The 26,594-nt window shown below is 42.1% G+C and overlaps 1 protein-coding gene across 5 annotated transcripts in view; it reads left to right on the top strand.

The window, feature by feature from the left end:
* The window catches only part of LHFPL2 (LHFPL tetraspan subfamily member 2), a 165,404-nt gene that overhangs the window by 70,009 nt on the left and 68,801 nt on the right, over nucleotides 1-26,594 (top strand). For all 5 annotated transcript variants that reach the window (XM_058567903.1, XM_058567574.1, XM_058567829.1 and 2 more), the window contains one exon: nucleotides 14,749-14,806. The gene's annotated coding sequence lies outside the window, so the exon portion shown is untranslated. The remainder of the gene's footprint in view (nucleotides 1-14,748; nucleotides 14,807-26,594) is intronic.

Genomic DNA, 26,594 nt, shown 5'->3' with positions numbered 1-26,594 from the left:
TTATCAACTAAACGCTGATTGTAGGTGCCCAATTCCAAAACTCCCCAAATGCCCCTTGCCAGAGAGAGCCTGGACGCAGCCCCATTTGGACTCTTTAATTGGCAGAAAATGGGTCTGTCTCCTCCTTCTCCCTGCCCTTTAGGTCATGGTATTTTTCTGCTCTCTCATTGCTTTTGATTTATTTATTTTTTTTTTGTGAGGAGATCAGCCCTGAGCTAACATCCGCCAATCCTCCTCCTTTTTTGCTGAGGAAGACGGCCCTGGGCTAACATCAGTGCCTATCTTCCTCCACTTTATATGGGACGCCGCCACAGCATGGCTTACCAAGCAGTGCGTCGGTGAGCACCCGGGATCCGAACCAGCGAACCCCGGGCCGCCGCAGCGGAGCGCGCGCACTTAACCGCTTGCGCCACCTGGCTGGCCCCTCTCATTGCTTTTGAAAACCCTTAATATTCCTTTTAGTCTTCCTGTGATTGACATCTTGTTTTTGTCACAAAGATAATGTGCTGGCATTTCCTATTTTTACATTGATGCTTTAAAAAGGTGAAGTGTGAAGACCATGCCAGAGAAGGGAGCATAATTGATATCTTTGTGATGCTGTCCAAGTTCTTGAGAAACTATTAGAACTTGATTATCTTGGTGTTTGCCAGTGGAGGTCAAGCCAACATCTGTAGTTGTCTTTCTTTTCCAGAGGACATGACAAGAAAAGAGAAAGAGAAGAGTTCAAGGAAGTAAAAACAGAGTTTTCATTAGGGTAACATTTGGGGTCAGGTAAACATCTCTTTCGAGTTTCATTGAAAAATTCCAGGAGGCCAAGGGCCAAATCTCCAGAAGACTTGCTTTAAAGGGTGTAGTTCAGTGGAAAGTTCACCTTTAAAAAAAATTTAGGAAACCTGAGTATGATATTGCTTAGGGGACTCTTAGAAAAGCAGAAAAGGAAAAGGGACACCGAAAAACAAAATTTCTTCTCCTCATTTGGAAAGTGTGGAAGGCCTGGGAAAGATTTCCCCCAGGGATTAGGAAATACTTCTTTGTTGCACATGAGCTGCGTTCCTTCCAGGAGCTGTAAAGTCACTTCTTAAATTTGTGAACTTGAGTTGTGAATGCAGACACCTACAGAGCATGCAGATTCATCTGAGAGGAGAGCAACGTGACTGTCCTTAGGAAGCCAGGCACGTTTCCCAAGTCTGTGGTCTAGCCTGTAGCCTAGTTCTTGGTTGTTCACTTTTGTGTTGTTCCAGTGACCAGTTTCAGGGTTCAGATGACATCTTTAACAAGAGTTAAGCTCTTACTTAACTTTTTTAAAAAAGTTGAAAGAAACAGTCCCCTTTGACTCTGAAGGAAATTAAACCACAAGTCATGCTACCAATGGAGGCTGTGGCGTTTCTGTCCTGGAGATCTTCAAAAGTAGAACATAAAAACTAGGTCACTTAAGTCTGCTTGGAGACTAACCAAGATGGCCTCTTGCGGCGCTCCAAGTTCATAAAACAACTCAAGTTAATATTCATATGTCCTTAGAGCATAAGGAAAATCAGTACTTTGTTCTGTTATCTTTTGACTTCTTAAAAATGTATTGCATTCCCCATGCCTGGAAATGGCTGTCTCTCTCATTTGCATTGTATACTAATGTTGCTTGTGGAAACTTAGGAGTGAGTGGGAGGGAGGAAGTAAAAGGGATTGTCTTTTTTTTAGAAGGTGACATTCGATCTTTTCAGGGGATGGCCCTGAGAGGAGACTTGGCTTAGACAGAGCTGACTTGACTGAACATATTAACAAACTCCCCAAGGAGCTGTACTTACTTAGCGTGAGCGCGCTTCCTGTAAGAACTGCTGCGTTAGGACTAAATGATCAAGTTTGCTGGCTTTAAACGGTCTGTAAAATGCAAAGAGGTTGTTTGGTTCAATGTCATTGGAAGCTATTAACTTTAAAAGGTTAAAATTGTCTAAAGCGAGATTTTTAAATCATCTGGCTCCAGTATGAGTCTAGAATGACAAAAATTAAAAAGTCAAAGAAAAGGTGCTTTGTGGAATGCCAAACCGCAGTGAACATAGTCCTTGGTGACTTGGTAAATTGCCAGTATCCCCAGGGCCATCTGCTTCTTCTGCAAGTTGCATCGAACTCTAGCCCACCACGTGGTGACAGACCAGTTTCCCTCCCTCCCGCTGACCTTAAAGACACAGTTCACGCGCTGTGAGCACCTCTGAGAAGGACTTGTTTTTTTAGGAATGGGAGAAGTTGAAAGCCGTTAAAGGTGCTCAGCAGACAGTAAAGCAAAAGGTAAAATTGGGAGCCTTGCTTTTTTTTTTTTTGCACGGGTAATTTATGAAAACTCTTCTTTTTCAATTCTTTTTTTAGTAAAGATTTATCTTAGGAATTTAAATTAGGAAGTTAATGTCCTCTGTGACTCTGTTTCTTGAAACTCTCTGGTCAATGCAATATGGATTTAAGACTTTCCCAGGGACCTAGAAATGAAAATATATTATCTTCTTTCTGTTTTTCTTCTCTTTGTCTTTTTTTGTTTGTTTCTTTTATTTTTCTGGGCAGGCAAAAATAAAGGAGAGAACTCTAAGCTCTATAACATTTGGTTTTGGTGCTGTTTTCTTTCCTTGTTCCATTTAAAAAGGACACATTCATTAAAGTAAGACCCTGTGTTTTTAGTTCTTTCTCTCTTTTAACTTTCCTTTTATTTGAAGTTAGTTTTGCCATGTGGTGGTTTTCAAGATGTTTGTTTATTTACAGTGAAACCCTTTCTTTCCAGTGAAATCTTGTGTTTAATCCTAATGTATGAAACAGATCAACTACAGCTCTTTTGGGGATTGCCCCTTGGCCTCCTCCTGCCCCGTGGTTCCCGAGGCACATCTGAGCACCCGAGGGCTTGAGGAACCTGGTTTTTAATCCCCTGGCATGAACACAGGATTTGGAGGGAGTGCCTAGTGTGCTGTCCCCGGCTCTGCCACCAAGACTGTTTTGTCACTTCACTTCTCTGCACTCGAGTTCTCTCTTTGATGAAATGGTGGCTTTGCACCAGATCATCTCGGAGGTCCTTCCTGCCCTAACAGTCAACAGGTCTGAGTTACACACAGGCGGCATTGATTGGTGAGACATTTGGTGACTGAGGAATACACACAGTGAGAGCAGCAGGCCTGGCAAGGGGAGAAGCATCCTGTCCAGCATGAATGGTCTTCAGCTCATGCGGATGAAAGCTCGGGAACAAAAACTGATGCAACAGCAGAATTGTCTCTGAGGAAAACGTTTTCCGGAGATTTCAGTGAGGCATCTGTAACCCTCTAATATGGAAGAATCTTGTGGAAAAGGGGATTTAAACCAGTTGTGGGGTGTTTTTTTACCATTGATTGTGGTGGAGTTTGCTGGTAAGTGGTTAGCTATTAATAAAGAAAACAATTTTCCCTCACTAGCGAGCATTGTCTCCTATCACTCTGTGCACGTGTGTTAGTTTGGAAATGCATCTGAGGCGTGGTTCAAGAATCTGCAGCCAGTTAACACATTTGGTTCTCGGATGGAGATGAGGAGGCCAAGGTCAGGGTTCAGTCCTTTGTGAGCTCGTTAGCTGGGCAGGGCCCTGTGGCCAGACTGTACTTTTAACCCCAACCCACTGCCTCCCACGTGTGCCATCGGTCTCGGGGAGGGTTAGAGAGCTGGAAGGATACCGAACTCAGCTTTTCCTCCTGGGACCTAGCAGGGCCTTTGTCCTGGTAGTGGAGGGCTCGGCGTTCATCTTGGTGGCTGGAGGGTACCCCATCTACATCTTTACAGCTGGTTCAATCTGAAATACCCCCTGTGGGCCAGAGTCTCAGCGCCTGCTGTTCGTGGGTCTCTCCAGTCTGAAGACAGAACTTCCTAGGCTAAGTTAGAGGAGAGATTATTGAAATAACGCTCCCTAGTTCTTGACATGAATGAACGTACCCTCCTCCTTTTTGGGAATGGGGAGAAGGGCTGGCATTAGAAGAGAAATCCCTTCTGTTTTAACTTCTTAAAGTCCACTGTTCTTCATTTAAACACCATTTTGTAGTTAAAATTTGAAACTCTTGATTTTCATCTGTAAAAGAACAGTGTACAGGAATCTTATGAAAGCTGTTTGGAAACAAATAATATGATTCCACTGCACACAGCTACCCTAGAAAATGGTTCTGTATGAATAGATTTTTACTATTAATTAAACATGGAACATTTTCTCTTGTTTCTTAGCATAAACACAGCAATGTATTTGGCATCAGTAGGATTTCATCTTTGCAATTAAATTTAGTTATAATGTGTTTTCTGTGAAAAGTAGGAAAGACAAGTAGTCTGAAGTAAAGTATCTCAGACACTTTTTGATGAGAAAAGTATTCATTTTTATTATACAAAATTAAAACAGTACAGAATTAGAAAACTCATGCGCCTCTTAATCTCTGCACCAACCAACCCCCTTGGTAATCACCATCAAGATACACTTGAGCCAATTGTGAAAATGGGTGTAAAAATGAGAGTTTTAAAACTTTTCTTGATTTTTCTCCCCAGAATTAATTTGCTACAGGTCATTGGCTTCCAAAGAGTTTGTTTTAACAGTGCGGGCTTTCTTCAAACAATTTTAAGTGGAATTCTAATACAGAAAAAAAACAGACAAAAGCAGAGACACTGTAGTTGTAGCTGGGGAAGAACTCTCTCACTTCCTCCTCTGCCCCGACCAGCGAACCCCAGGGCCCCTCCACTGAAGACCCTCTGCAGCAGCATTTACAGCAGCTGCGTAACCCCATTGAGTGGGGTTGGGCTGGGCCGCCCCCTCCTTGACTGACTCTTCCCAGTGGGGCACCCATGGTGACATTTGTTTCCCCATCGTTGACTTTGGGTGGTTATTTTTAGTTAAGCTACAGTTAGTCACAGACTTAAAAGCAAACCACTTAAACCAACCAGTGATTTTTTTCTGTCTTGAAATTGGACCTTTACGTTTAACTCATCCTTTGAGTGTAGCTCAGATGCCACATTTGTCACTACTTTTTAATCTGTGGCAGGACGTTTTTGTCCTTGTGGATCTAGGTTTAAATCTGTAACTACAGTGCTTGTGCCGTGGTAGACATTCATGTTCACGGACCTTGCAAGAACGAGTTTTTTCCTTTTATCCCATTCCGGATACTTGTGTTCCTGCCTGTGTTCTTTCCCCCACTAGATAATAAAAAGTAATACAGCATTATTTCACACTGTAGATAATGTTGGAGTATCTTTTAATCTTTGATCAGACTGGAGTAACTCGGAGTCCTAAAAAAGAAAAAGACAGCCTCGTGTAAATGTACAGTTCTTGAATCCATGCTGTGCCCACAGGCTGTGATGATAAGACGGCAGGAGAAGTGGCCTTTCTCAGTCTTAGAAGGTGTCGTTCATTCAGTAAGCATTTATGGAGACCCTGCTGTCGGGGGTAACTTGGCTGAGCCTTGGAGAGATGGCGGGATCAGGTATCCCACCTGCACTCACCCCTTCAGTACACACATCCCCATGAGGTCGATGCTCTTTTTTTTTTTACTGTACAATAGCCAGCCCTTCCCTTACTCGCGTGACATGCTTTTCTGGGGTAATCTCACCCTTACCTCCTATACATAGCTGACAGTTTCCCAAACAATACCACCTGCTCAAAACAACTTTCCTCAGTTCCTGGCCAGCTGCCTGTTGGAATCTCCCCACTTGGTTGCCCAACCAGGAACTTCAGACTTCCGAAGCCTCGATGAGCACGTTTTCCTCCTCGCCTCACCTGATCTCCTTTTGTCCCTGGGTTTCCTGTTGTGGTCAAGACATTATCTTCTGCCCACACCTATATTCATTAACTGGTATTTACTGAGAACTCACTGTGTCTCTGGTGCTATCCCAGATATTAGGGGTCTATACAGCACAGACTAAAACATGGTAAATGCTTTACCTTAATGAAGCTTATTCTACTGGACAAACAACTAACTTAAAAAAAATCTGTCATCTATACCTGTATATCTAGATATGTCTATATCTCTTTATCCATCTGTCTGTTTCTGAGGGATGGCCATCAGGCAGTGGTGAGAGCTATGGAGAAAAATCAAGCAGGATAAGGGTGGCAGACAGTGCTGGACACTAAGAGGGCGCGTGTGGTGCTCTTGTAGCTAGGGCGGTCAGGGAAGGAGATGACGTTTGAACAGACTTGAATGAAGTGAGGGGACAAGCCATATGAATATCTGATTTGAGGGGCCTGCCTCACCCTCTGTTAGTCCTTCCTAGTCAAGAACTGAGTCATTCCCATTCTGTAATGTTGCCCAAACCACAGTTTGTAAATGTTAGCAGATGATGGACTTGGAACAGGGAGTCAGACAAGCAAGTAATTATTACCCAGTGTGCTGGGTGTGACAGAGCCATGCCCAGAGGCCTGCATGAGCTCAGAAAAGGGAGGGATGGGAAGAGGGCAAAGGCAAGAGTAAGTTTCCAGAAGGCTTCGCAGAAGATGGCACTTGAGTTGGGTCTTGAGCAGAGTGTCACGTGTGGAGTTGCGGAGGAGATGGAGGCAAACAGTTACGGGCAGATGCCCTGGGGCCTCAACCCTGAGGTTTGCAGGACATAGCATCAGGTTTTGGGTCAAAGGCCACCAAAGGAGGGGAGCATATCATGTGACAACAAACCCCAGGACAAGTGATCTGGGGACAGGTGTGTTCTCAGAGAACAAATTCCATTCGTCTGACTTTGAATGCTGCCTTTGGGAAAAGAAAAGTGGGAGAAAGCTCTCAGGTTTCCCCTTCTCCCCTTCACAGGTGGCTCCCTGAGAGCGTTCCTTCCCCACATCCCCCTTGTCCTGCAACCTCCTTTTCTGATTATAAAGACTGTTGCAGCAAGGATCCGGTTCTGAGGGCTCTTCCAGAAGCCTCTGCCCTCTTGGCTAGAAGAGCAGTCATTTATATGTTTTGAAAAAGAACTCCACGTGTCATGCACTGAGAAGGGACCTGGTTGTGATGTCCGAAAGCTTGAGGGAGGGAACGCGAGTCTCGACCTTGGCTTCTGACCCAAGGTGAGGATGGTGGTGTCTTGAGGAAGGAGCAGGAAGGCCATGCTGTGGCTCTCCTAAATGCAGGAGTGGGGGCTCTGGGGGTCACCCTTGGTCTGCTTGCTCATTAGGAATGGGATGGATGTGCGGTGGGGACTCGCCAGGAAATCTCTGTCATCTTCCACTCGCAGCTTTGGCATTATTTTGGTTTTAGTGTATTTGCCTTCGTTTTCTCTAATTTGTCAGGGCAAGTTTCCGCCCACCCCCACTTTAAGTTTTATTTGGAAGACTTTATAAATATGGTGATTCAGTGATAAGATTTCTGTTATATACAATAGTTTTTATTCTTTGATACTAAATCATTCTTTTTCTTTGCGACGTGTATATTCCTCTGTTAGGTAAGCAGAGTTGGTCTAGGAGATTTCGGGGGTAAGTACCCAGCTCATTATCTCCCTCCTTAGAGGACAGTGGCTGTGCTTTTGTCTTCCCTGTGGGGTAGTGGTCCTGTAAGTGGGCCTCATTACGGGACTCCACTGCCGAGGCGTTTTAGGATTTATTTTTATTGATAAAATGTACTGTATGTTACTGAACAAGACTTAGTGCTGTCGTAAGCCTTATAAAAATATTTTATTAAAGGTTAATGTACCCTTTGTTTTGTTATGTTTTACAGATTTTTTACAAATTATTTTTTTATAAATTTTTTCTTTACAAATTTCTTGAAATGTTTTTCCCTGAAAGTAGTAAAAGCTTAACCATACTGTTTTCATGCAGTTAGTGTTTGAGCTGATTTTATTCCTCCAAGATTCCTTCAGAACATGTCATCGCTCACACTTACACGACACAGGCCTTCTGGGCTCGTCATGGTGTCATCGCAGATCCCCTTCTTGGCTCTGCTTCACCAGAATCCTGTTACCTGCTCATTAATGTCAAACACTTAGAAAAGCTTAAAGCCCTTGATTATGTAGATGAAACTTGAGATTCAAATGCGCCTGGGGGAGATGGCAGTGCCTACTGCGTGTTGTGGAGTAGGCGGTGTCCACCAGACCCTGCCCGCAGCAGAGGTCGTGAGAGGGACGGGCTCCCAGGCAGAGGGTTGCTGAGCAGCGCCATGAGGGACGGTCCTTTTCTTGGGGTAGCAAAAACTGCCGTGTGTGTTTTGGTCTCCCTGGTGCCTGGCAGGGAATAGGTGCCCAAAAGATATTTTTTGGCTGTGGGTGGATAAAATAATGGACGGATAAATGCTTTTATGCATATGTAATGAAAAAGTAAATATTTTAGATAGGGGAGCCGGGCCTCCAAAAGCAAACTCTCCATTTCACCGCTAGAGCTGGCCTCGCTTAGATGCAAAGTCCCTTTCTCTGGTTTCTTTCCTTCATTTTCAAGAAACTGCAAATCCTTTAAAGGAAAGGCATTTCCAAAATGGTGAGTTGACCTGTCTTGGTGGTGTAATAGCCCTGCCCCTTCAATGAGCTTCATCTGTGTGAAGGTGGCACTATACAGGGGTCTTAGGGAAGTGTCCCAGAGGTCAAACAGGCTCATTCCTGGACTTCAAGGAGTTTATAATTAATGGCCAGCCCGGGAGCAGGGTCTCTACTTGTTCTGCATATGCTTTAGCCCGCATGAGTCCATATATACCCTGTCTGAAAATCTTTTTAATGAGCAGACTTTCTTTATTTCTAGTTTAATCTTGGCATCTGTTTTTCAGGAACATTGGTCTGTTACTACTTAAAGTTTCTGCCCAGATTTGGAATGCAGACTGCTAAGAAAAGGTCAAACAGAGAAAGGGCTTGTCAGCACCTACAGTACAAGTTTCTCGTGTGGACGACCGCCTGTTTGCCTCGGCCTGCTCCCGGCCTGTGCTGCCCTTACCTGTCCGCCCCTGATGGCCTGTGTCTGTCAGTCTTAAATGACCTATTCTTGAACAAGTGGGTGGGGTATTTGATGAGGTTTACGCATTGCCAATGCTCGACAATATTCGCAACAGTTTCTGTCTTGCAAAATGAGCACATACCTATGTTCAAGGTTTTTAAAAAACCGAGAAAATTAAGAGTAGTTTTCATCTGGAGGAGGTTGCTCAGAATTACCTAAAGCGCTCTTTAATCTTACACACTTGCCCCTGTCGCCCTCCTCCGCCACCCATATTCTAAGGATATTCCAGGACAGAGGCAGTTCTTGGAGGCTGGTCCAGAGACTGGCATTTTGAAAACATACCCATTTGAGGACTCCCCCTGCGTGGAGAGCCAACCACCACCACTGGGCTCCTTCCATGCCTGCCGAGTCCTCATTTGCCTCTTGTGCTTTCTCTTCATTCTGGAATTCCTGCTGTCATCTCTGCTTGATATTTTCTCCATCCCGTTAACCCAGTATTTCTCTCTTCCCCATATGCTGCCTTTTCAGACTCTGTAGGAAACGTCCCTTAATGCAATCATCCATTTGTTTACTCAGTAAACATTTATGAAATGTCTACTCTGCACTGTGCTAAGTGCAAGAGATACGGAGAGGAGTAAGCTAGAGATAGTTTTGTTCTCAAGGAGCTTCTGGTCCAGTAGATTTATGGGGAAAGGCTGACAATTATGTGGATGAACGTGCTCCTGGCTATGTGTGTAGAACAATAACAGGGTTTTGAAGCTCAGCCCTGATGTGTTAAAATGCAGTATAGTTAAGTCTGACTTGTTGCTGGCATATTGGCTATTCTGTTGTACTCGGATATTGAAAACTTACCCTTTAACAGCTTCATGTTGATGTGATTTTCCAATCAAGTTGTTTCTCCTTCCTTGAGAGTAAAAGGAAGTGTTGGTGATGAACGACATTTGGCTTATAGTCTGTGAGGTCTCTGGAAACTTGAACTTCAGTCATTCACTGTGTGGCTGAGTGGCAGGGCGGGCACTGTAGAGGTTCAGGTTCCCAGCATTTCACAGGAGTTAACACACTCCAGCCTTTGGCAACCTGCCACTCTCTCTGCTTGGTAGACAGGTTCGTGAAATTTGACACTTTTATGTCTTTCCTTGAAAAGCTTGCAAGGTTCAGCAGTCCTTCAATGGCTGGCCCTTTTCTGTTAAACTCCTGTTGGTGGACCCAAGTGTGAGGTTATCCTGGACCTGTTGTCAGAATAGAGTCAATGCATTTCATTGGCTTTTTAAAAAAAACTACCAGCTTAGTCTTTGAGTAACAATTTATGCTTTGGACACAAAAATGGGACCCTGCTCTTTGTGTTTATTATGCTGCCACCAACTCCCCTTAAAATGTGAGCCAAGTTCCCCAAGCATTTATGGTATCAGCAGGGCAGAGTAAAGTAGGATCTGGACAATTATTCCTTTAGTTGACGCATGGTAGCAGAGCCTTCGTGAGTGTGTCTACAGAAAATATACAGTACTTCCCAGGGAGGTAGAAGGGATGGTTTGTGAGTAGGATTCTTGCCGTCCTTTGCTTTTAGCTGATCTCCTTTGGTATTCACTGCCGTGCTTCAAGTCTTTGGGGCCCATCCTTTGCCCCTGTCCTTGATGAATAAGTATAATGATGGAAAAGCATCATGTCTTCGTTGTTCATGTTGCCTAGCTGGAAATACCCTGGACTTGGGAGTCAGAAGTCCTAGGTTGGAGCCCAGATTCTAGGATGTACTATTTGTGTGATTCAGCTTAAGTTGTTCAAATTCCTAGTCTATAAAATGGGAATAATAAATGATGTCTGCCCCCACTCCCACTGCAGCTACCTTCTGTGCATAGTGTGGATCAAATGAGCAAATGAATTGGAAAGTGTCATGTAACTTATGCAGTGCTTTGCCATGGGGACTCCCATGCTCGCCGAGGGTGGGCGTAGTGAACTATCTCAGGGCTCGTGGAAGGACTCTCTCTCTGTTAGAGGACAGTTATCCAGACGGTCCGCTTCTGTGATCATGAGCAGCTGCCTCTTAACCTGCCCCAGAGGCAACCTGGACCACTGTGGAGTCACTGTTGATTCTGACATTCTTTCTTTAGTTAAGCCGAAATTTATCCTTATAACTTCCAAGATAATTTACACTTCTTGGTTCTAGTTTTACAGAGTAACATGAAGCAATTCAAATCAGTACATTTCAAGTCGTAGAAATTTATAGCCGAGAAAGGAGTCTTACAACTCAGCTTCCTGTTTTTGGCAATTCAATTCAACACAGAAGAGCTGGTGCCCGTCACGTGGGTGCTGTGCTCAGGCACTAAAGGCAGCTATTGTTTCTCCTCCGGATCTCGAGAAGTGGAACAGAAGGGCATTCGATCCAAATGGAGATGAATGGGAAGTAAAAACTTTTTAACTCCTTAATGTGCAAATATATGGTGCTTTTAATTTATTTAGAATACTTGCTAGAATAAATAGTGCCTGCATTTATTGGGCTATAAATAATTTAAATGGCCAGGCAGACTACTAATCTACAAAAGACGGAAGAATGATAAATATTAAAGACAAATATTTTTAATTTTTATAAGCTTCCTTGTGTTTAACAACTAGTAAGTGAAAAACATAATTGCACATAGAGAAATGGAAAAATGGTGAAATCGCAGCCCCTGGGAGGACCCTGAAGGGTCTTCTCAGAGATTAAAGGCAGAACACATCTCTTCATTGAGTTACATATCAATTAACAATTTAAAACAAAGCAAGCAGATAAAAAGGCAGCACCAGCCTTGCATCAGATGCCCTGGGTTCTCTTCTTGACCCAGTTGCTGACTAGTAGTGTGACTTACTTTTTAGAATTCGTTTCCCTCAAATTTCAAATGAGGCTAAAATTTTTTCCCTGCTTGTGTTGTGTAGTTGTTAGGATTCAATGTGGTACATGTGTGTGGATTCAGATCTTTACTTCTTGCAAGCCGTGTGACTTTCAGAAAGTTTAAACTCTGTGCCTGCTTCTTCATCTTTAAAACAGGAGAATCCTAGTACCTACTTCAGGGTTTTTGTGAGAAGTAAATGAGTTAATTCCCATGAAGTTCATAGAACAGTGCCTGACAGTTAATGCCTAATACAATGACTAATTTTTTTGAATTTTTGTGGGCTCTATGACTTGGTATATTTTTAGTCTACAGTATTTTTTTGAAATAGCATTTTTTTTTTTTTTTTTTTTGTGAGGGAGATCAGCCCTGAGCTAACATCCGTGCTAATCCTCCTCTTTTTGCTGAGGAAGACCAGCTCTGAGCTAACATCTATCGCCAATCCGCCTCCTTTTTTTCCCCAAAGCCCCAGTGGATAGTTGTATGTCATAGCTGCACATCCATGTAGTTGCTGTATGTGGGATGCGGCCTCAGCATGGCCGGAGAAGCGGTGTGTCAGTGCATGCCCGGGATCCAAACCCGAGCCGCCAGCAGCAGAGCGTGCGCACTTAACCGCTAAGCCACGGGGCTGGCTCTGAAATAGCATTAAAAAAAAATAATAATAACTATAACGCCCTATCTACTGACCTAAACCCAATAACAAAATTGGTGTGTTTTATCTTTCTGATCACTTTGGTGGTTTCACAAGGGGTGTCTTCGTTGTCAGAAAAGCTTAATCATGATACTGAAAACTTATGCCTTTTTTCTTCAGAACTTAGGCAGAAATTTATTTATTCTAGCAGGTACTTTTTTTTTTTTTTTGCTGAAGAAGATTTACCCAAGCTAATATCTGTGCCAGTCATCTATTTTGTATATGGGTCACTGCCACAGCATGGCCACCAATGAGTGGTGTAGATCCGCGCCCGGGAACCTTGCCCAGGTCACTGAAGGGGAGTGCACTGAACTTAGCCACTAGGCCACAGGGCCGGCCCTGCTAGGAAGTACTTTTTACTGGTAGTGTGAGTTTGGAACGCTTTAAGTGGGACTCAAGATACGGCCCTGCCTTCTCTATTATTGTTAGGGTCTTGAGATCTGTCTTAATTGTCCAGAGCTTTGCTTGTGTTGTATGTAACAAAAGAGATCTTTAAAATGTTATCTTTGATTTTGGACTGTGCTAATTCAAGTATTTTTGTGACTCATTTAGCTTTTACACATAATGATATGTTGATCAAGAACTCTGTTTATAACAGACCCATTCATAATAATCCTAGTGGCTTATTTCACAGAAGCGGTTTCCAGAAAAAAATACTGATCATGACTTCCCATGACTTTCCCTAAGGGGTAAAATAAAGTTGTGGGAAATGCTTGGAATTTAACTAGCAATTAACTTATAAAGAACCATTTTTTAAAAGTCGTAATTCCCCTAAGCTATTATAACAAAGGACTTTATGAGTTCAGAATTCTGTTATTTATTCAATATTTTTGTAAAGTGAAACCCAGTGACTATGGTCCAGTGTCTTCAGGTTTGTTACTGAACTAAAATGATTTTTTTAGATCGAGGGGCCTCTGAGCCCCATACTGGCTTTTCAACCTCAGGTCGAGTTTGGATTAACACTGATGCTGCTGCTGTTAAACTAGTTATCTGGATATAAGTGTGGATGTTCGTGGCCTGATATTACAGACTTTCATTATCAGAGTTTGATGATGTGTATATTTGAAAGTTTGATTATACAAAATGGTCATGTGGCCTTTTCCTGTTTTCCTGTTTATCAATAGAGTTGAGGCTGTTGAATGTTTTCTATTTGACCCATCTTACTTGGAGTTAAAAATATTTCTTCCCTCCTAATTGTGTTTTTAATATTTCTTGAACTCTAAACCCTTTATTTCTAAATTTTTACTCGTGTACTATTTTACATTATAGTCTTAAATAGCATGATTAGGATAATCATTTTGAAATGAAGAAATTATTTTTAAACATGCAAAATCACAAGTTCATTTTGTCTGCTGGTTAATTTCTTTTCCAGAGTTTTCGCATTAAGGAATGTCAGCTTTCTATTTGAGAGGTGATGATAGACTATGTAGAGTAGAAGGTGCCTTCAAGGGGCCACGTGACAGGGTGAAAAGAGCATGATTTCCAAACTGGGGAAGGTTCTCTGCTTCTTTCAGCGTCAGTTTCCTCATCTGTTAATGGACATATGCCTGTTTGGAAAGGTTATAATCTGATGCCACACAGTCCTGGGTGCACAGTAGATGTCCAACAAATGGTAACTTTGATATTTTATGTTAGAAATTTGTTCCGTTTATGTTTAATATTTCAAAGCAATGCTGAACAGACATTTTGGGATTCTCTGTGAACATATTAATAGGCTTTTAATTTTCTAAGGTTACTTGAAGGCTTTGAGAACACTCAAAGGAATACTTGATTTCTGAATAAATGAACTGATCATTAAAGTCTTGCTTCTGTATTCCCCTGTTTACTATGTTAGAGTTTTAATGACCATTTTTCCATTTCTCCAATCTTTGACATCCTTGCAAATTTAGCTTTTAAAAAAGTTAACAGAGTAACTGAAAAGGATATAAAGTGCTACTAGGATAGTTTCATCATTTGCAATTTCATATTTCGTTCCTTAATTTGTTTCTAGATTATTTGAACCTTTTATGGTTGTTCATCAAGTGCCCTCAAGGACACAAGTTGTATTTTCAAGTTGGTCCCTTTGTGAAGGGAAAGGAAAGAATATAATAAGGTGCATGTTCAGGGCTGCAACTTTTCCACTGCCATCTTATTTTTTCTGGTTCTTCAGTGGTTTGGACTCTGTGTTAGTGTGTCAGTGGTCCTGGGAAGGGGTGGCTGTGTTCTAATACAAGTTGAACTATATGGAGCCTGGGGACCAATATTTGAAACATCACATATTTTAATGAGACATAAAATTGCATGATAAGTCTTTGTGTTTAAAAAAAAAATCTAACGTTTTGTTCAATTTGTTCCTCTAGGTGGCATTTTTCTGAAGTTGTTCATTGAGACTTCCCAGCATTCCTGCAGATATAATAGGTAAGTAAATGAAATCGGATACCCATATTGTCAGTGATTCTTTGGAAACACTTACAGGTGGGTAGCAACTTACTTCTTGAAAGAAGTGCAGTGTTTCAAACTTTTGGACCCTGAATGGTAAACACTAGGTTTTTTTTGGCTGGAAACACCACTTGGATGAGCATACGTGAATGTTGTAAAGGACCCTGTAAGGTTTCATAAATGGTATTAAATTTAATGCTATAGTTTCTATGCTTCAATTCTGACATGATTTGTCCTGTCACTATTTATAAACAAGTCTCAGAGCTCTTTACAGTGGGCATGGCTGACTTTAAGTTGTCTTTCGTTTTGAGCTTCTCTTAGGACCATTTCACCGTTTGTTATATTTCTCCCTGAAAGGGGAAGTAGAGATGGCCGATTCAAATTACCCAATTTTATTACTTGATGACAACTCAGGTAGAAGAATTGCCTAAATAAGAATTGAAAACAGTTGACTAAAAGGTGATTTATGATTACCTCTTAAGATTTTAATTTATAAAGGTCACTTTGGGAAAATATTAGTAACAATAATAGGGGTTGAGTAATCTCCTACAGTATGCATTCAAGAAAATCAAGATAGTGGAAGTTCAATAATTGTCCCTATGAATCCAGCTCTGCTTCTCGCAAGGGAGAGGCCTGTTCAGCTTGTGCCTGTAAGGCCTTGTTATGAACTTGAGGACGCAGCTCAGGCTAAGGTAGCCAGTCCGTGTTATGGATTTGGGACCGACTGACGCCCTATCCAAAAGAGTCTGCCATGCGCAGGGGATTTGCAGAGTATTTTCATGGACACCATCTCATTTGTGGAAAAGTGATCTTTTTAGCTTATGGATTCTGGGGAAGGAAAATTGCTCTTATGTCATGAATTGAACTATTGATTTCTCAAATGATATAAAATTGTTCTAACAACTACTACTGCTTGGGTTAGATTAGGAACTTTGATTCTTTTTTTTTTTATTTTATGGGAACTGTAAACACTTGTGAGTTATGAAATTATTTGAGCAAAGTTCTTATGGGAACGCCAGGGCTGACCCAAGACGGTGGGTGTCCTGAGAAGGCTGATCATTCACTGGCACCTTATCTAACTGATAACTTTAAATATCTGCTCCATGTTTATTTAGTAAGGATGAGAGAAACTGATTTTCTATTAATAAAGACTATTAATAAAAAATATATACCTTTTCCTGTATGTTGAAAATAAGGAATTTATTACATGTGATTTCCTGAACCAGGTGTTTGTAAACTTCTTTAAAATTTGGCTAATAATAACACTCTGCCATGTGTTGTTCAGATCGAGAATTTCAGATGCCTGCCAGCCAGGTGACATTGGGGTCGGTAGTGAGGCCTGTCTTTACTCGTGCAGTTCTATGAGGGAAAATATTCTCAACAGAGACAGTCTGTGCTGGTGAGGAGTGAGCTTGTTTCCACTCAGAGCACTGTCTGCTTGAATGGAAACAGGCCTGATTGCCTTTTTGCCCGTTATGTAAGGAGTCGCATGTAACCTCCAAGTTAAGTGGCTCCATATTTCTGATGTGTTCCAGTGATGGTTTAGTCCCCCATTGTGGGTTGTCGCCCTGGATCGCTGCCAGGCTGGCCTGTTTAATCCAGCTCTGGGGAACAGCCAATTCCATTCTGCCAGTGCCTTCAGGAGTTAAGTCGTGTTCACCCTTGAAATTCCCCTCTCTAAAGATTTAACCAGATAAAACTAGCCTTCTCAGTGCCTTTTATTTTTTTAATTGTGAATTAATCCCATACAAGTAAAATAAAACTTTACCAAGTTAGACAGACACAAGAACAGCCATTCTGAATTAACAGTATCTGAATTATGGAGAAATCTGATCCTACTCTCTATTATATACGATCACTCACATTATATCAACTTGGTGGAAGGTTTCTCTTGAGCAGAGAGAGCCATTGTGGTTTGGGGAGAGCCTTGTCATCAGGAGGTCCTAGGCTGAGACTCCACCTCTGCTGGCCACAGACCTGGGCTGGAATTCCGACTGTGGTGCGAGTTAGCTGTGAGACCTAAGGCATGTTTCTTTACCTGATGGAACTCCCATCTCTTTATGTGTGGATACCCCTTCTACCCAAAGTGGTTTGGCAGATTGAACGAGGCAAAGATGGCAATGTGTGTGGTTCATAGCAGACAGCAAGTGCCCCCTGCCTGGCTCCCTGACACCAGGTATTTTGGCAAGAGCATTGGACATGGAGTGGAGGAACTGCCCTGCTGGGTACCTCCTATGCCTCCTGGTAAAGTGACTAGGTAATGGCTGCTCTGTTCTGTCCTGCCTACTCCGTGAGGATTGTGAGGAGCCTTTGAAAAGTGTGAATTTAGGGTGTGTGGTTAGTATTAGGGGGCTTCTAGTGGGCAGACTTTTTTTTTTTAATCTAGTCGGACTTTCTGGGCTTGAATCCCAGCTCTACACCTTATAATTAGGTGTATGATCTTGAACAAATTATTAACAGCCTCTCTGGCTCTCACCTGTCTCACAGGATTGCTGTGAGACTAAATGACGTACTGTGTGTAAAGTGGGGCATATGGAACTAGCACCTAGTGAATCTCAATAAATGTGCTGATAAATTCACCAGGACACAAGAAGCAAGGCAGAAAATCTGACTTGAAAAAATATCCATGGTTTTAAAATCTCTCAAGTTTGAACTTGGGCTTATTGAACTGCTCTTATATCATGGTATGTTAGTTTAGACCAAAGAAGATCATCTTTGTCCTGAGTAAACTGAGAGTGACCATATCCTGCAGTGGGACTTGCTCATCAGAAGAGCAGAGCATTGGGAATTAGTCTTCCTGGGTTTCCTTCATGAGTATAAAGGGATCTTTCCCCATTTGGGGAAATTCTAGTAAGGGGGAATTCTCACTAGAATTGACCAAATGAGCAACGTAAAAGCTCTCGTCTTGCATAGTCCAATATGGTGGCCACTTCTCACATATAGCCATTGAGCACTTGAAATATGGCTAGTACATCAGATGTACTGACTTTTTAATTTCATTTAATTTGAGTTTATTTAAAATTTAGAACTGATAGTTAAATCAGTTACTGGAAAACTTTTAAGTATATTTGGGACAACGTGGCTATCTGCTTTTTCAACAGTAAATTTTATCAAGTTTAAATCAGATCAAGTATTTCTGATGAAAGTTTAGTGCCTGACTTGAGATGTGCAAAATATGCATTTTGAAGTATTAGAACTAGAAAAAAAGGATGTAAAATATTTTTAATACTTTTTACGTTGATGATATGTTGAGATGGTAGTATTTTGGATATTTGAGGTAACTATTATTAAAATTCATTTCTTTTTGCTTTTTTAGTGTTGCTACTAAAATTTTTAAGTAACGTACATAGCTCATGTAAAATTTCCATTGGACAATGTTGCTCTAGAAGATCCTTGACAGAATTGGATAATTTCTAATTTATTAAGTAAAATATTTTCCCCAGTAGATTGTGAAAATTATGAAAGTGGTTTTTTTCTTCTTTTAAGGATTTGGTATACAGTCTACCAATTAACAAGTTCAGAGGAAGTTTTAAAGATATTCAAAATTAGAAAGAAAAAGAAAAAGCACATAGCAGATGTGTTCTCTGAACCTGATGCACCACGGCCTAAGGCTCCGTTTCAGTGTCTTTGCTGTAGTTCTTCCCGTCAGCTTCCTTATGAAATGTACCAAGGGAGGCCCTCACGCCGTCCCCCAGGTTATGAACCCAAGCATGAGTTTTCAGTGAAAGATTCTGCTTCCTGGATGCTTGTTGACTTGGACATTTGATGCAGGTACCACGTTCCCAGGTCCCATTTTGCCATGCCCCAAGAGGTCAGTTTAGGAAATGTCATCCAGGAGAAGTGACTTTTAATTACCCAGAGTGAATTAGCACTCTCGTCTTACTGTGGTACCAGAAATACGGAGATAAATTCCTAAGAGAATGATTGCTGGCTGAGTGTTGAGTTGTCACCAGAGTGTGTATGAAACATGAGAAGATAATCCAATTAAGATTATTAGTATTTTGTCTGACATTGTATTTTGTCTGACATTCATGTCCTGGGTGACACTTCAGTGTATTCTAAGAGGTGGGGGAGAGTATTTGATTTGGCATCAGACTGGCCTGGGTGTGAGTCCTGGCTGTGTGACAGGTAGTGGTAGTAAGGTTTCCTAACCTCTCTGATCCTGTTCCTGTGTAGCTGGTGCCGACAAATACCAGCCAATTTCCTTGTCAAAATTCTCCCATTGTAAGTACTTGATCTGTGACACCTGCACCCCTTTGATGATAAACATGGCAAATACATCAACATCCTTGTATTTTCCAGACTAAGAGAATGAGAGAGTTTACTTTTCAGTGTTGTAAGCTCTAGCCAGGAATTAAGCAGGATTAAGGATTAATATTTCTATATTAAATAGAAACCTTTATCAAATTTCACGAAGAGCCTTTTGCTAAAGAAAAGTGGTTTTTCCTTGCAGAGAGTTTAGCTGTTGCGACATTGAGGTTTTTAAATTCCGGTATTAGAGTCTAGACTTCTTTTCCACCAGCAGCTTGGAAGCACTTAATAGGAGATGGTGTAATAGCTTCTCCCTTTACTGAGGGTAAGTTGGACTAAATGTATGCTTCCTGGATAGGAAAATGATAAAATAAAATATGAATAGACAGTGGTTTTCAAGATTTAGTGAAAGCAAATTGAAGTAATTAAAAGCATTAGAGACTTAAAGCAAATGCAGTTCTTTTTCTGCTTTTGTTACTTGCACGTTAACAGCTTATCTTTTTTCTGATGTAAGTTCTGACTAGAGTCCTGAGGATTCTTCCCAGCCCAGGCATTCTTCTTCCTATGAAGAGTTGCTGCCCTTGGTAGACTGTAAACTTCTGGAGGGCAGGTCTGTCTTCCATTATAGCCTCTATGCCCAGTACAGTAGGTGCTCAGTGACTTCAGCTGAGTGGGTGGAGGATAAATGATGGTTAGACTGTGGAGCTGGTTCTGTAACAGTCTCTGAAGAGAGCTCTACCTGAGTGAATTATAGGCTGCCCAGCACAGCGCCTGACACATGTTATGTGCTCAGTAAACGTTGGGCAAATGGAGGCGTAAATCTCCATAAACTGGAAGTATACCTTCCGATTTATAAGGGACTTCTGGGAGTATGACCCATTTATAATTTGGGAAGCCATGAAGGTTCTTTTAAGCAGAGAAGTGAAGTTGAACATTAAGAAGGCACCATGGGGGGCAGACTGACCAGAGGCCAGGAGACCAGGTAGGAAGGTGTCAGTGGCAGGAAACAATGAGGGCGAGAGGGAGGCTTGGGAGGGGAGGGTGGGCAGGGCTGCAGCAAACTGATGGAGCACGTTCCCGGGGCACAGGTGCCTGTGGGGTTAACTTTCGACAGGACCTGGGGCAGCTCTGTGGCAGAGGAAGGGTGGGATGGCCATAGTTAAGATTAAAGTACTAAGCATAGAAGTTAAGAGAATTCTCATCTGGTGGCCTTAGTTCTTTTGAGAAGTGGGAAAAGTCTTCTGCTTTGGGGAGAGGAGGTGAAACTGAGGGTTTGAAAAGAAGAATGCATGCTTCCCTGCATGGAAAGGAACTCTTCTCAGTGCTGATGTGGCCAGAGCATCCATCCTCTGAATTCTGGTGCTCTGTCTGATGGATTATTGCACAGGGAATTCTGGTACTCCACAAGGATGTTCTGGATCTCCCATCGATAGGTGTGTAGTTTTGTTGTGATCCAATGCTGAAGTCTATGAAAAAAGCTAATCACAAATCCTCCAGCAGGTAGATTCGGTTCTGAGTGGTACTCCTCTGGTCATTCTATCTACACGAGGAAATGCCGTGATCCTTACATAGAAAGCTTTTTTACTTTAATGATTCACTTTTCAAATTGCTCCTTGAAAGGAAGGGCATGAACTGACCTCAGCTGAATGATTATACACTGGGATGCTGTAGAAGTGTCTCTCTCATTGTCACTGTAAAATATATTGATTCTTTTATATGAAGCTTATTAATACAGGTAAGTTGTAGCTGTATGTGTTTTTATTTGGCATTCTTTTTATCATTTCCCATGTCAAACCACAGCAGTCCCTGCTTACCGCTCAGGAAGGCAGTAGTGTAGCTCTCAAGTTCAGAGATCCTGCCCCCAGAAACGCCCTCTGTGCCCTTGGAAACTTCGTCATGACTTCCTAACAGAAATTGACTACTTCTGAAATAAATATTGATTTAAACTACGTTCCCTTTTGGATTAATTCAATAACCAAAGTAAAGCTTTTGTAATGTTTTCCTTCTCTTGTGCTCTCACGCTGGGGGAACCATTAGTCATACAGTGGTCCTGTCCTGTCCTTCCAGACACCCCTGGCACCAGCCTCCCCCAAGCCATGGGCCAGCCACTCACCACAGATTATAGGGCTGGGGTGCCAGGCAACATGTAAAGATGGGATTGGCCCCAATCTCTTTACCTTATGTTACCAGCCCAGAACAGCCTGGGAAAAACTCTTAAAGCTAATTGGCACGCTCAGATGAACTTGGAAATGTACCTAATTTTGATCCAAATTGTTCTATATACACAGCCAAGTTATATTAGGAAATGGACACTTCCTGTCATTAACTCACATCTTAGGTCATCTCTTTCATGTAATGAAGGCAAATATGACTGAAAATCCACTTTAGAAATCTAGCGTGACTAATCTGAAAGAGCTGGTTCCTCTCTCGTTGTCTTACCACCACGTTTCTCTCTTCTTGCTTCCTTAAGTTGCATGCCTGATTCAGTTGAAGGTCAATCCATTTTTCTCCTAATATTCATGGAGTGGCTATGGTTTGGAAAGACGCAGTCAGCCTAGGGTGGTGATCAGCTGCCTTCATGGACTCCTCATCATTATTCAAGGTCAGGGTAGCCAGTTTATTGGCCATTTACACCCCGTATCAGGTACATTTAAGTCTATCCTTCTAGAAACTGTCAGGCATTTTGGTACAAGGATAGTTGCAGAGAAAGTCACTTGGGCAAACCCCCAGGAGTTATATTTTTCTTTAGCTGCTGTAATATTCTGTTTTATGCTTGCATATTTATATCATTTGCACATCTCAAAGCAAAGATGGTTTTTCACCTCAGTTTTCTCTATGCCCTTGAATACTGGTATACTCCTGAAGCCAAGCAATGGCCCTTATGTACTGACTATTATGGCTGGACTAGAATTGCAAGAAGATGTTTATGTGTGTTTTTCTCTCGATTATCAAAATCCATGTTCATACAGAAAAGTATAATCATGCAGGGAAGAAAAGAGTCTCTCTTGTACATTCTTTTCTTCACGAAGTTGAGTGCTTACTCTCTATACAACTTTATACTCAGTTACTTTTTAAATATTATATTATAAACATTTCTCCATATCATAAAAAGTTTCTTGTTAAAGCATTTTAATGGTTGAATATTCTATTTTATGATATATATTTAAATCATTTTAACCTTTCTTCAATTTTCGACATTTGAGTTTTCTGATTTTTTTAACTGTTAAATATAAACTTTGAATGCCCTTTCACAGGTATCTGTTCAGTTTTAAAAATATATCCAGGAAACTTGGGCTCCCCTTGGCAGTATAAGAGGGTGCTTGTTCTGTCACACTCTGAAGACCATCGAGTCCTTAAGTCTTTGTCTGTTCGGGAAGGAAGAATGGCATCTCATTTTGATTTTTACTGTTTTTACTACTACTAATGAAATTGAACGTTTTTTGTAAATAGAGTAACCATTTGTATTTTCTGTTTTGTGATCGTTTATGTCCTTTTCAGGTGAAATTGTCATTTATGACAATTGTGACAGTTTTGATCTTGTCCCATTTTCCTAGAAAGGTTTATCGGGATGCATAACTTTGCACATACAAAATTGTCCTATATTCGAGGGGAAATCAGGTGTGGAAGTGTCAAAGAGAACACACTTGGAAGTTCTAATGTGACTTCTTGGTTGTGACTGTTGGCACCGGGAAGGGCAGCTCTACCCAGTCAGCACCCCCATCCTACCTCACCCAGACCTTGTGCACACCTCCGTCATCACCCTGCATCCTGCCCTGGGTAGTTCCCTCTGATTGTCCAGGGAAGACATGGTAGGACTGCTGTTGACAGAATAATAATAATAAACACAACATGTTGGCTCATAATAAAGTGTTCAGTGATGCCGTGAAGTGATTCTTACCTGCTTCTCTTCTTCTAATGTTTCTTCTCAGACTGCTTGGCTGACTTTTCGTGCCTGCCCCTTAATCATCGTTTCCAGGTGGTCTTTGACCCCCCTTTCTCTTCTTCATCTCCTTACATTCTCCAAATTATCTAGCTCACTTCATGCCCTCAGCTGCTACCCACGGGCCAGACCTCCCCAGACCAAACCTCTCCTCCAGGCTGCAGACCCACATAGCCACTTGCCGGTTGGGGGTCATCCCCTGGTGTCCCACTGGCACGTCTAATGCAATGTGCCCCCAAATGAACCTGCTCCTCCTCCGTGACTGGCCCTGTGGCCTGGCTTCTCCCTCCCACTAAAAAGACCTCCATTCCATCCACCAAGCCAAGCACCCAGTGAGCATCTGGAAACCCTCCTTTCCCTTGTTGCCCGCATCCCACAGGTAATGTGAAGTCCTATCAGTTCTGCCTCCTTTATTTACATCCCTGTTCCTCCTGCCTTAGTCCAGGCTTAACTCCCTGAATGAATGACTGTATGTGTGTTTTCCCAATTAGATAGAGTCTTAAATAAATAGATTAGGTTTCTCTAAAATAAATCAAAATTGATATTTTGCAGGACATGGTATTTTAATGGAATATTTATGAATTCTTTGTATGAAGTGAATCCTTATCCATTAATTTACCTTTTTAGAAACTTGAATTCTTTACTTACTTGCTTGGTATAAAGCAAAGAACACCTTGAATAACGTCTGATACATATTAGTCAAATGAGAGTCCCTGGACGTTACTTTCTAGTTAAACCGCTTTGATTTGAGGGCTTGTCATTTTTTCTTTGGGCCATAATTATTTTCATATTGCAAAATGTATTGTTTTTTGTAATATTGGAATTATCCTTTATTAGCTAGTTTTTCAACTTCCCCTCCCAGGGAACTCAGGCAAGAAGTACAAATATTTTCATAAGAGTCTTTGAGGGAGTAAAATTAATATTTTTGAGAATGAAAATATAGTGAATTGTCTTCTAAGGATTGAAAGTCTTTATTAAGATAGCAAAATATCCTTCCCCAAGGGTAGTTTTTTTCAGGGCTTATTGGAAATATGGTGCTGGGAAGAATAAGAGGAAATTTAATACCATGGAAGTTGGAAACAGCCACTGCAATTCAACCTGTTTTTAGAACACATATAACACTCTAATTCCCAGAGATTTAAGACAGCTCAGTTCGCTTCCTGAGGCCGTCAGACTCATTATGATTATGACACGGAACGGTTCTTCACAAACATGCCATGACAGTGTTTTATTTACTGTGAATATTTACTACCCTTGAATATGGGGTGCCCCCGTGGGTCTATCTTCCCTTATCGGTATCAAGTTGCTTCAGTGTTGCTACTCTTCTTAGGTCGGGTTCCCCAGAGACAGATCCTACGAGCAGGACTCAAGCACAAGTCGGTATTTGGAAGGTAGTCCTGGAAAGCATTAAGGGACTAGGGATGTGAGGTTGGGAGAATAAAGCCAATAAAGGGATGTTCTTGAGCAGGTTGCTCCGTCCCTGGTGAATTCTAGGAAACTTCCTTCGGAATCATCCCATCTGAGGGGCCAGCAAGCAGGGATATGTCTCCTCCAACTCACATCCTTCATTGACTGATGGCTGCTCTTGAGGCCAGCACTTAAGTCTGCTCCTTGCTGGGGCCAAAGGAGACCCTTCAGGTGGGGTCCTGAGTGCTTGCTGTAAGCATGTGTGGGAATGGGGAGCTGCAGGGATACAGGTGGGGCACTACCAACAGTGCCTGCTGAGTGCACCGCTTTGGTATGTTTAACACTGACAGACAAGTTCACTTCAGGGAGACGCCGCAGATGGTCGGAAAGAAAGCACATGCGGAGATTGTTGGTATCAGTGCCTGATAGATGTCGGAGTGAATTTAAAAGATATCGAGAATTTGATACCACTCATCCTGAAACTGAGAAGGGAAGATGTAGGGAGAATCTCTGAGAGGTGTCTAGATGTTGGTCCTAAAATGACATATTGTGCCTCAGTCACAAACGGAGCAACCAGATTGTCAGGGCTCCTTACAGGGCTGAGATTTCCTCGTTGCTAATCAGCCTACAGAATTATAACTAGGCCCGCAAGGAAATTACGATATTTTTTCCGTGCTCTCACATCTGGAAGAAAACAAAAATCTGACGGAAATCTGTGGCCAGCCGAGTCTGAACAGAGAAACCTTCGTTACTTTGGGAAATTCCTGGGGAAGGAAAGAAGGTAGAATCCAGTGCCGTTGGTGGACCTTGGAAAGAATTCTCTGCTTTTATTCCTTTCTGTTATACAACAGTCTTGATGACACATCTTAACATGGAAAATATATCCTAATATCCTGTTGACTCTTCTGTTAGTGTCATTTAAGGGATGAGGGGTAAGATCTTGAAGCTGTCAGATACCTAATCATTCAGACCTGTTATATGATGCCGGAGCAACAGTAGGGCAGTGTCCCTGTCCCTAAAGACCCCCAGCCCAGCCACGAGAGGGCAAGCAGAGAGTCTCTGCCACTGTGATAAACTGATTATACTGGGGACAGAGGAAGGAACAGTTAATTCTGCCATCTGGGGAAGGCATCTGAGAGCTGTGACATTTGAGTTGGGCCTTAAAGATGGCTAGGTTTCCCTAAGGGACGAAGGAGGAGAATGACAGTCCTTATGAAGACAAGTGTGGGCAAAGGCGAGGGGGCCTGAATGTGCAGAGCAGGTTTGGGAAGCCTGAGCGGTTTGGTGTGGCTCAAAGACAAGGCATAGTGAGGTTGTAAAGGCGGGCAGGAGAAGTCGGCTCTGGGAAGTCCTGAGGGCCTTGCCCCGCCTTTACCCTCTCTCCCACATTAATGTCAAAAGGTAGATACCATTTATGGCCGAGCCATTTCTATTGTCTCTTGTCCAAGTTCCTATCAAATATTCTGCCATTGTGGAAACAACTTGGGTGCAGGATGATGAATGGAGCTTGTAGAACCTGCTTGGGGTTTTCAGAGTCCCACCAACGCAGCCTTTTGGTAGTGAAACCAACATTTTGTTGTAATGGCTGGTTAGTGATTGTCTATGGCCTGTGGGTGCCTTGTTGAAGGGGAAATTCACATGCTTCGTGCAGGTGGGCAATATTATACATAAAATATGTCATTTATCCTCTATTTGCCATGTATTTTCTATCACTCCAACAAGCCCCAAGTGTTCTACATTTCTGGAAATATCTAGCTATATTTAATAGTATACAGAATTGGTTGTGCTTAATTTTCCTAATTCCTTTCCTTCTCTGCACTAGATGTCTCACAGTATTAGAGTGTTGGTGCTTTTGGCCATGCTTGAGGGGCATGCCCACTCTTAGAATTCTTCAGTATGTGGATTGAGAAAGGGGACAAAATAATAAGTTGGCTTCAGGTGTTCCCTCATTTTACCTTAAGCAGTTAAATTCCTTTAGTATCAACTTTGTCATTTGTTTCTGATGGAGTAGCTACATTGGTAGAGGGAAAAAAACTCAAAGTGGTAGTATCCAGGTCCTAGAGTCATTTCTCAGGGTGAATTAGGAGCAGGAGCTGAAAGTGACTCCCAGACACATCTCTAGGAACCCCGAGGAATGTTGGTCTAATTACTGTCTCTCTGAATCTTGGA

The sequence above is a fragment of the Diceros bicornis genome, chromosome 1, assembly GCF_020826845.1.
Source record: "Diceros bicornis minor isolate mBicDic1 chromosome 1, mDicBic1.mat.cur, whole genome shotgun sequence".
Taxonomy (NCBI): Eukaryota; Metazoa; Chordata; class Mammalia; order Perissodactyla; family Rhinocerotidae; genus Diceros; species Diceros bicornis.
This window is presented reverse-complemented; position numbering and strand designations above follow the sequence as displayed.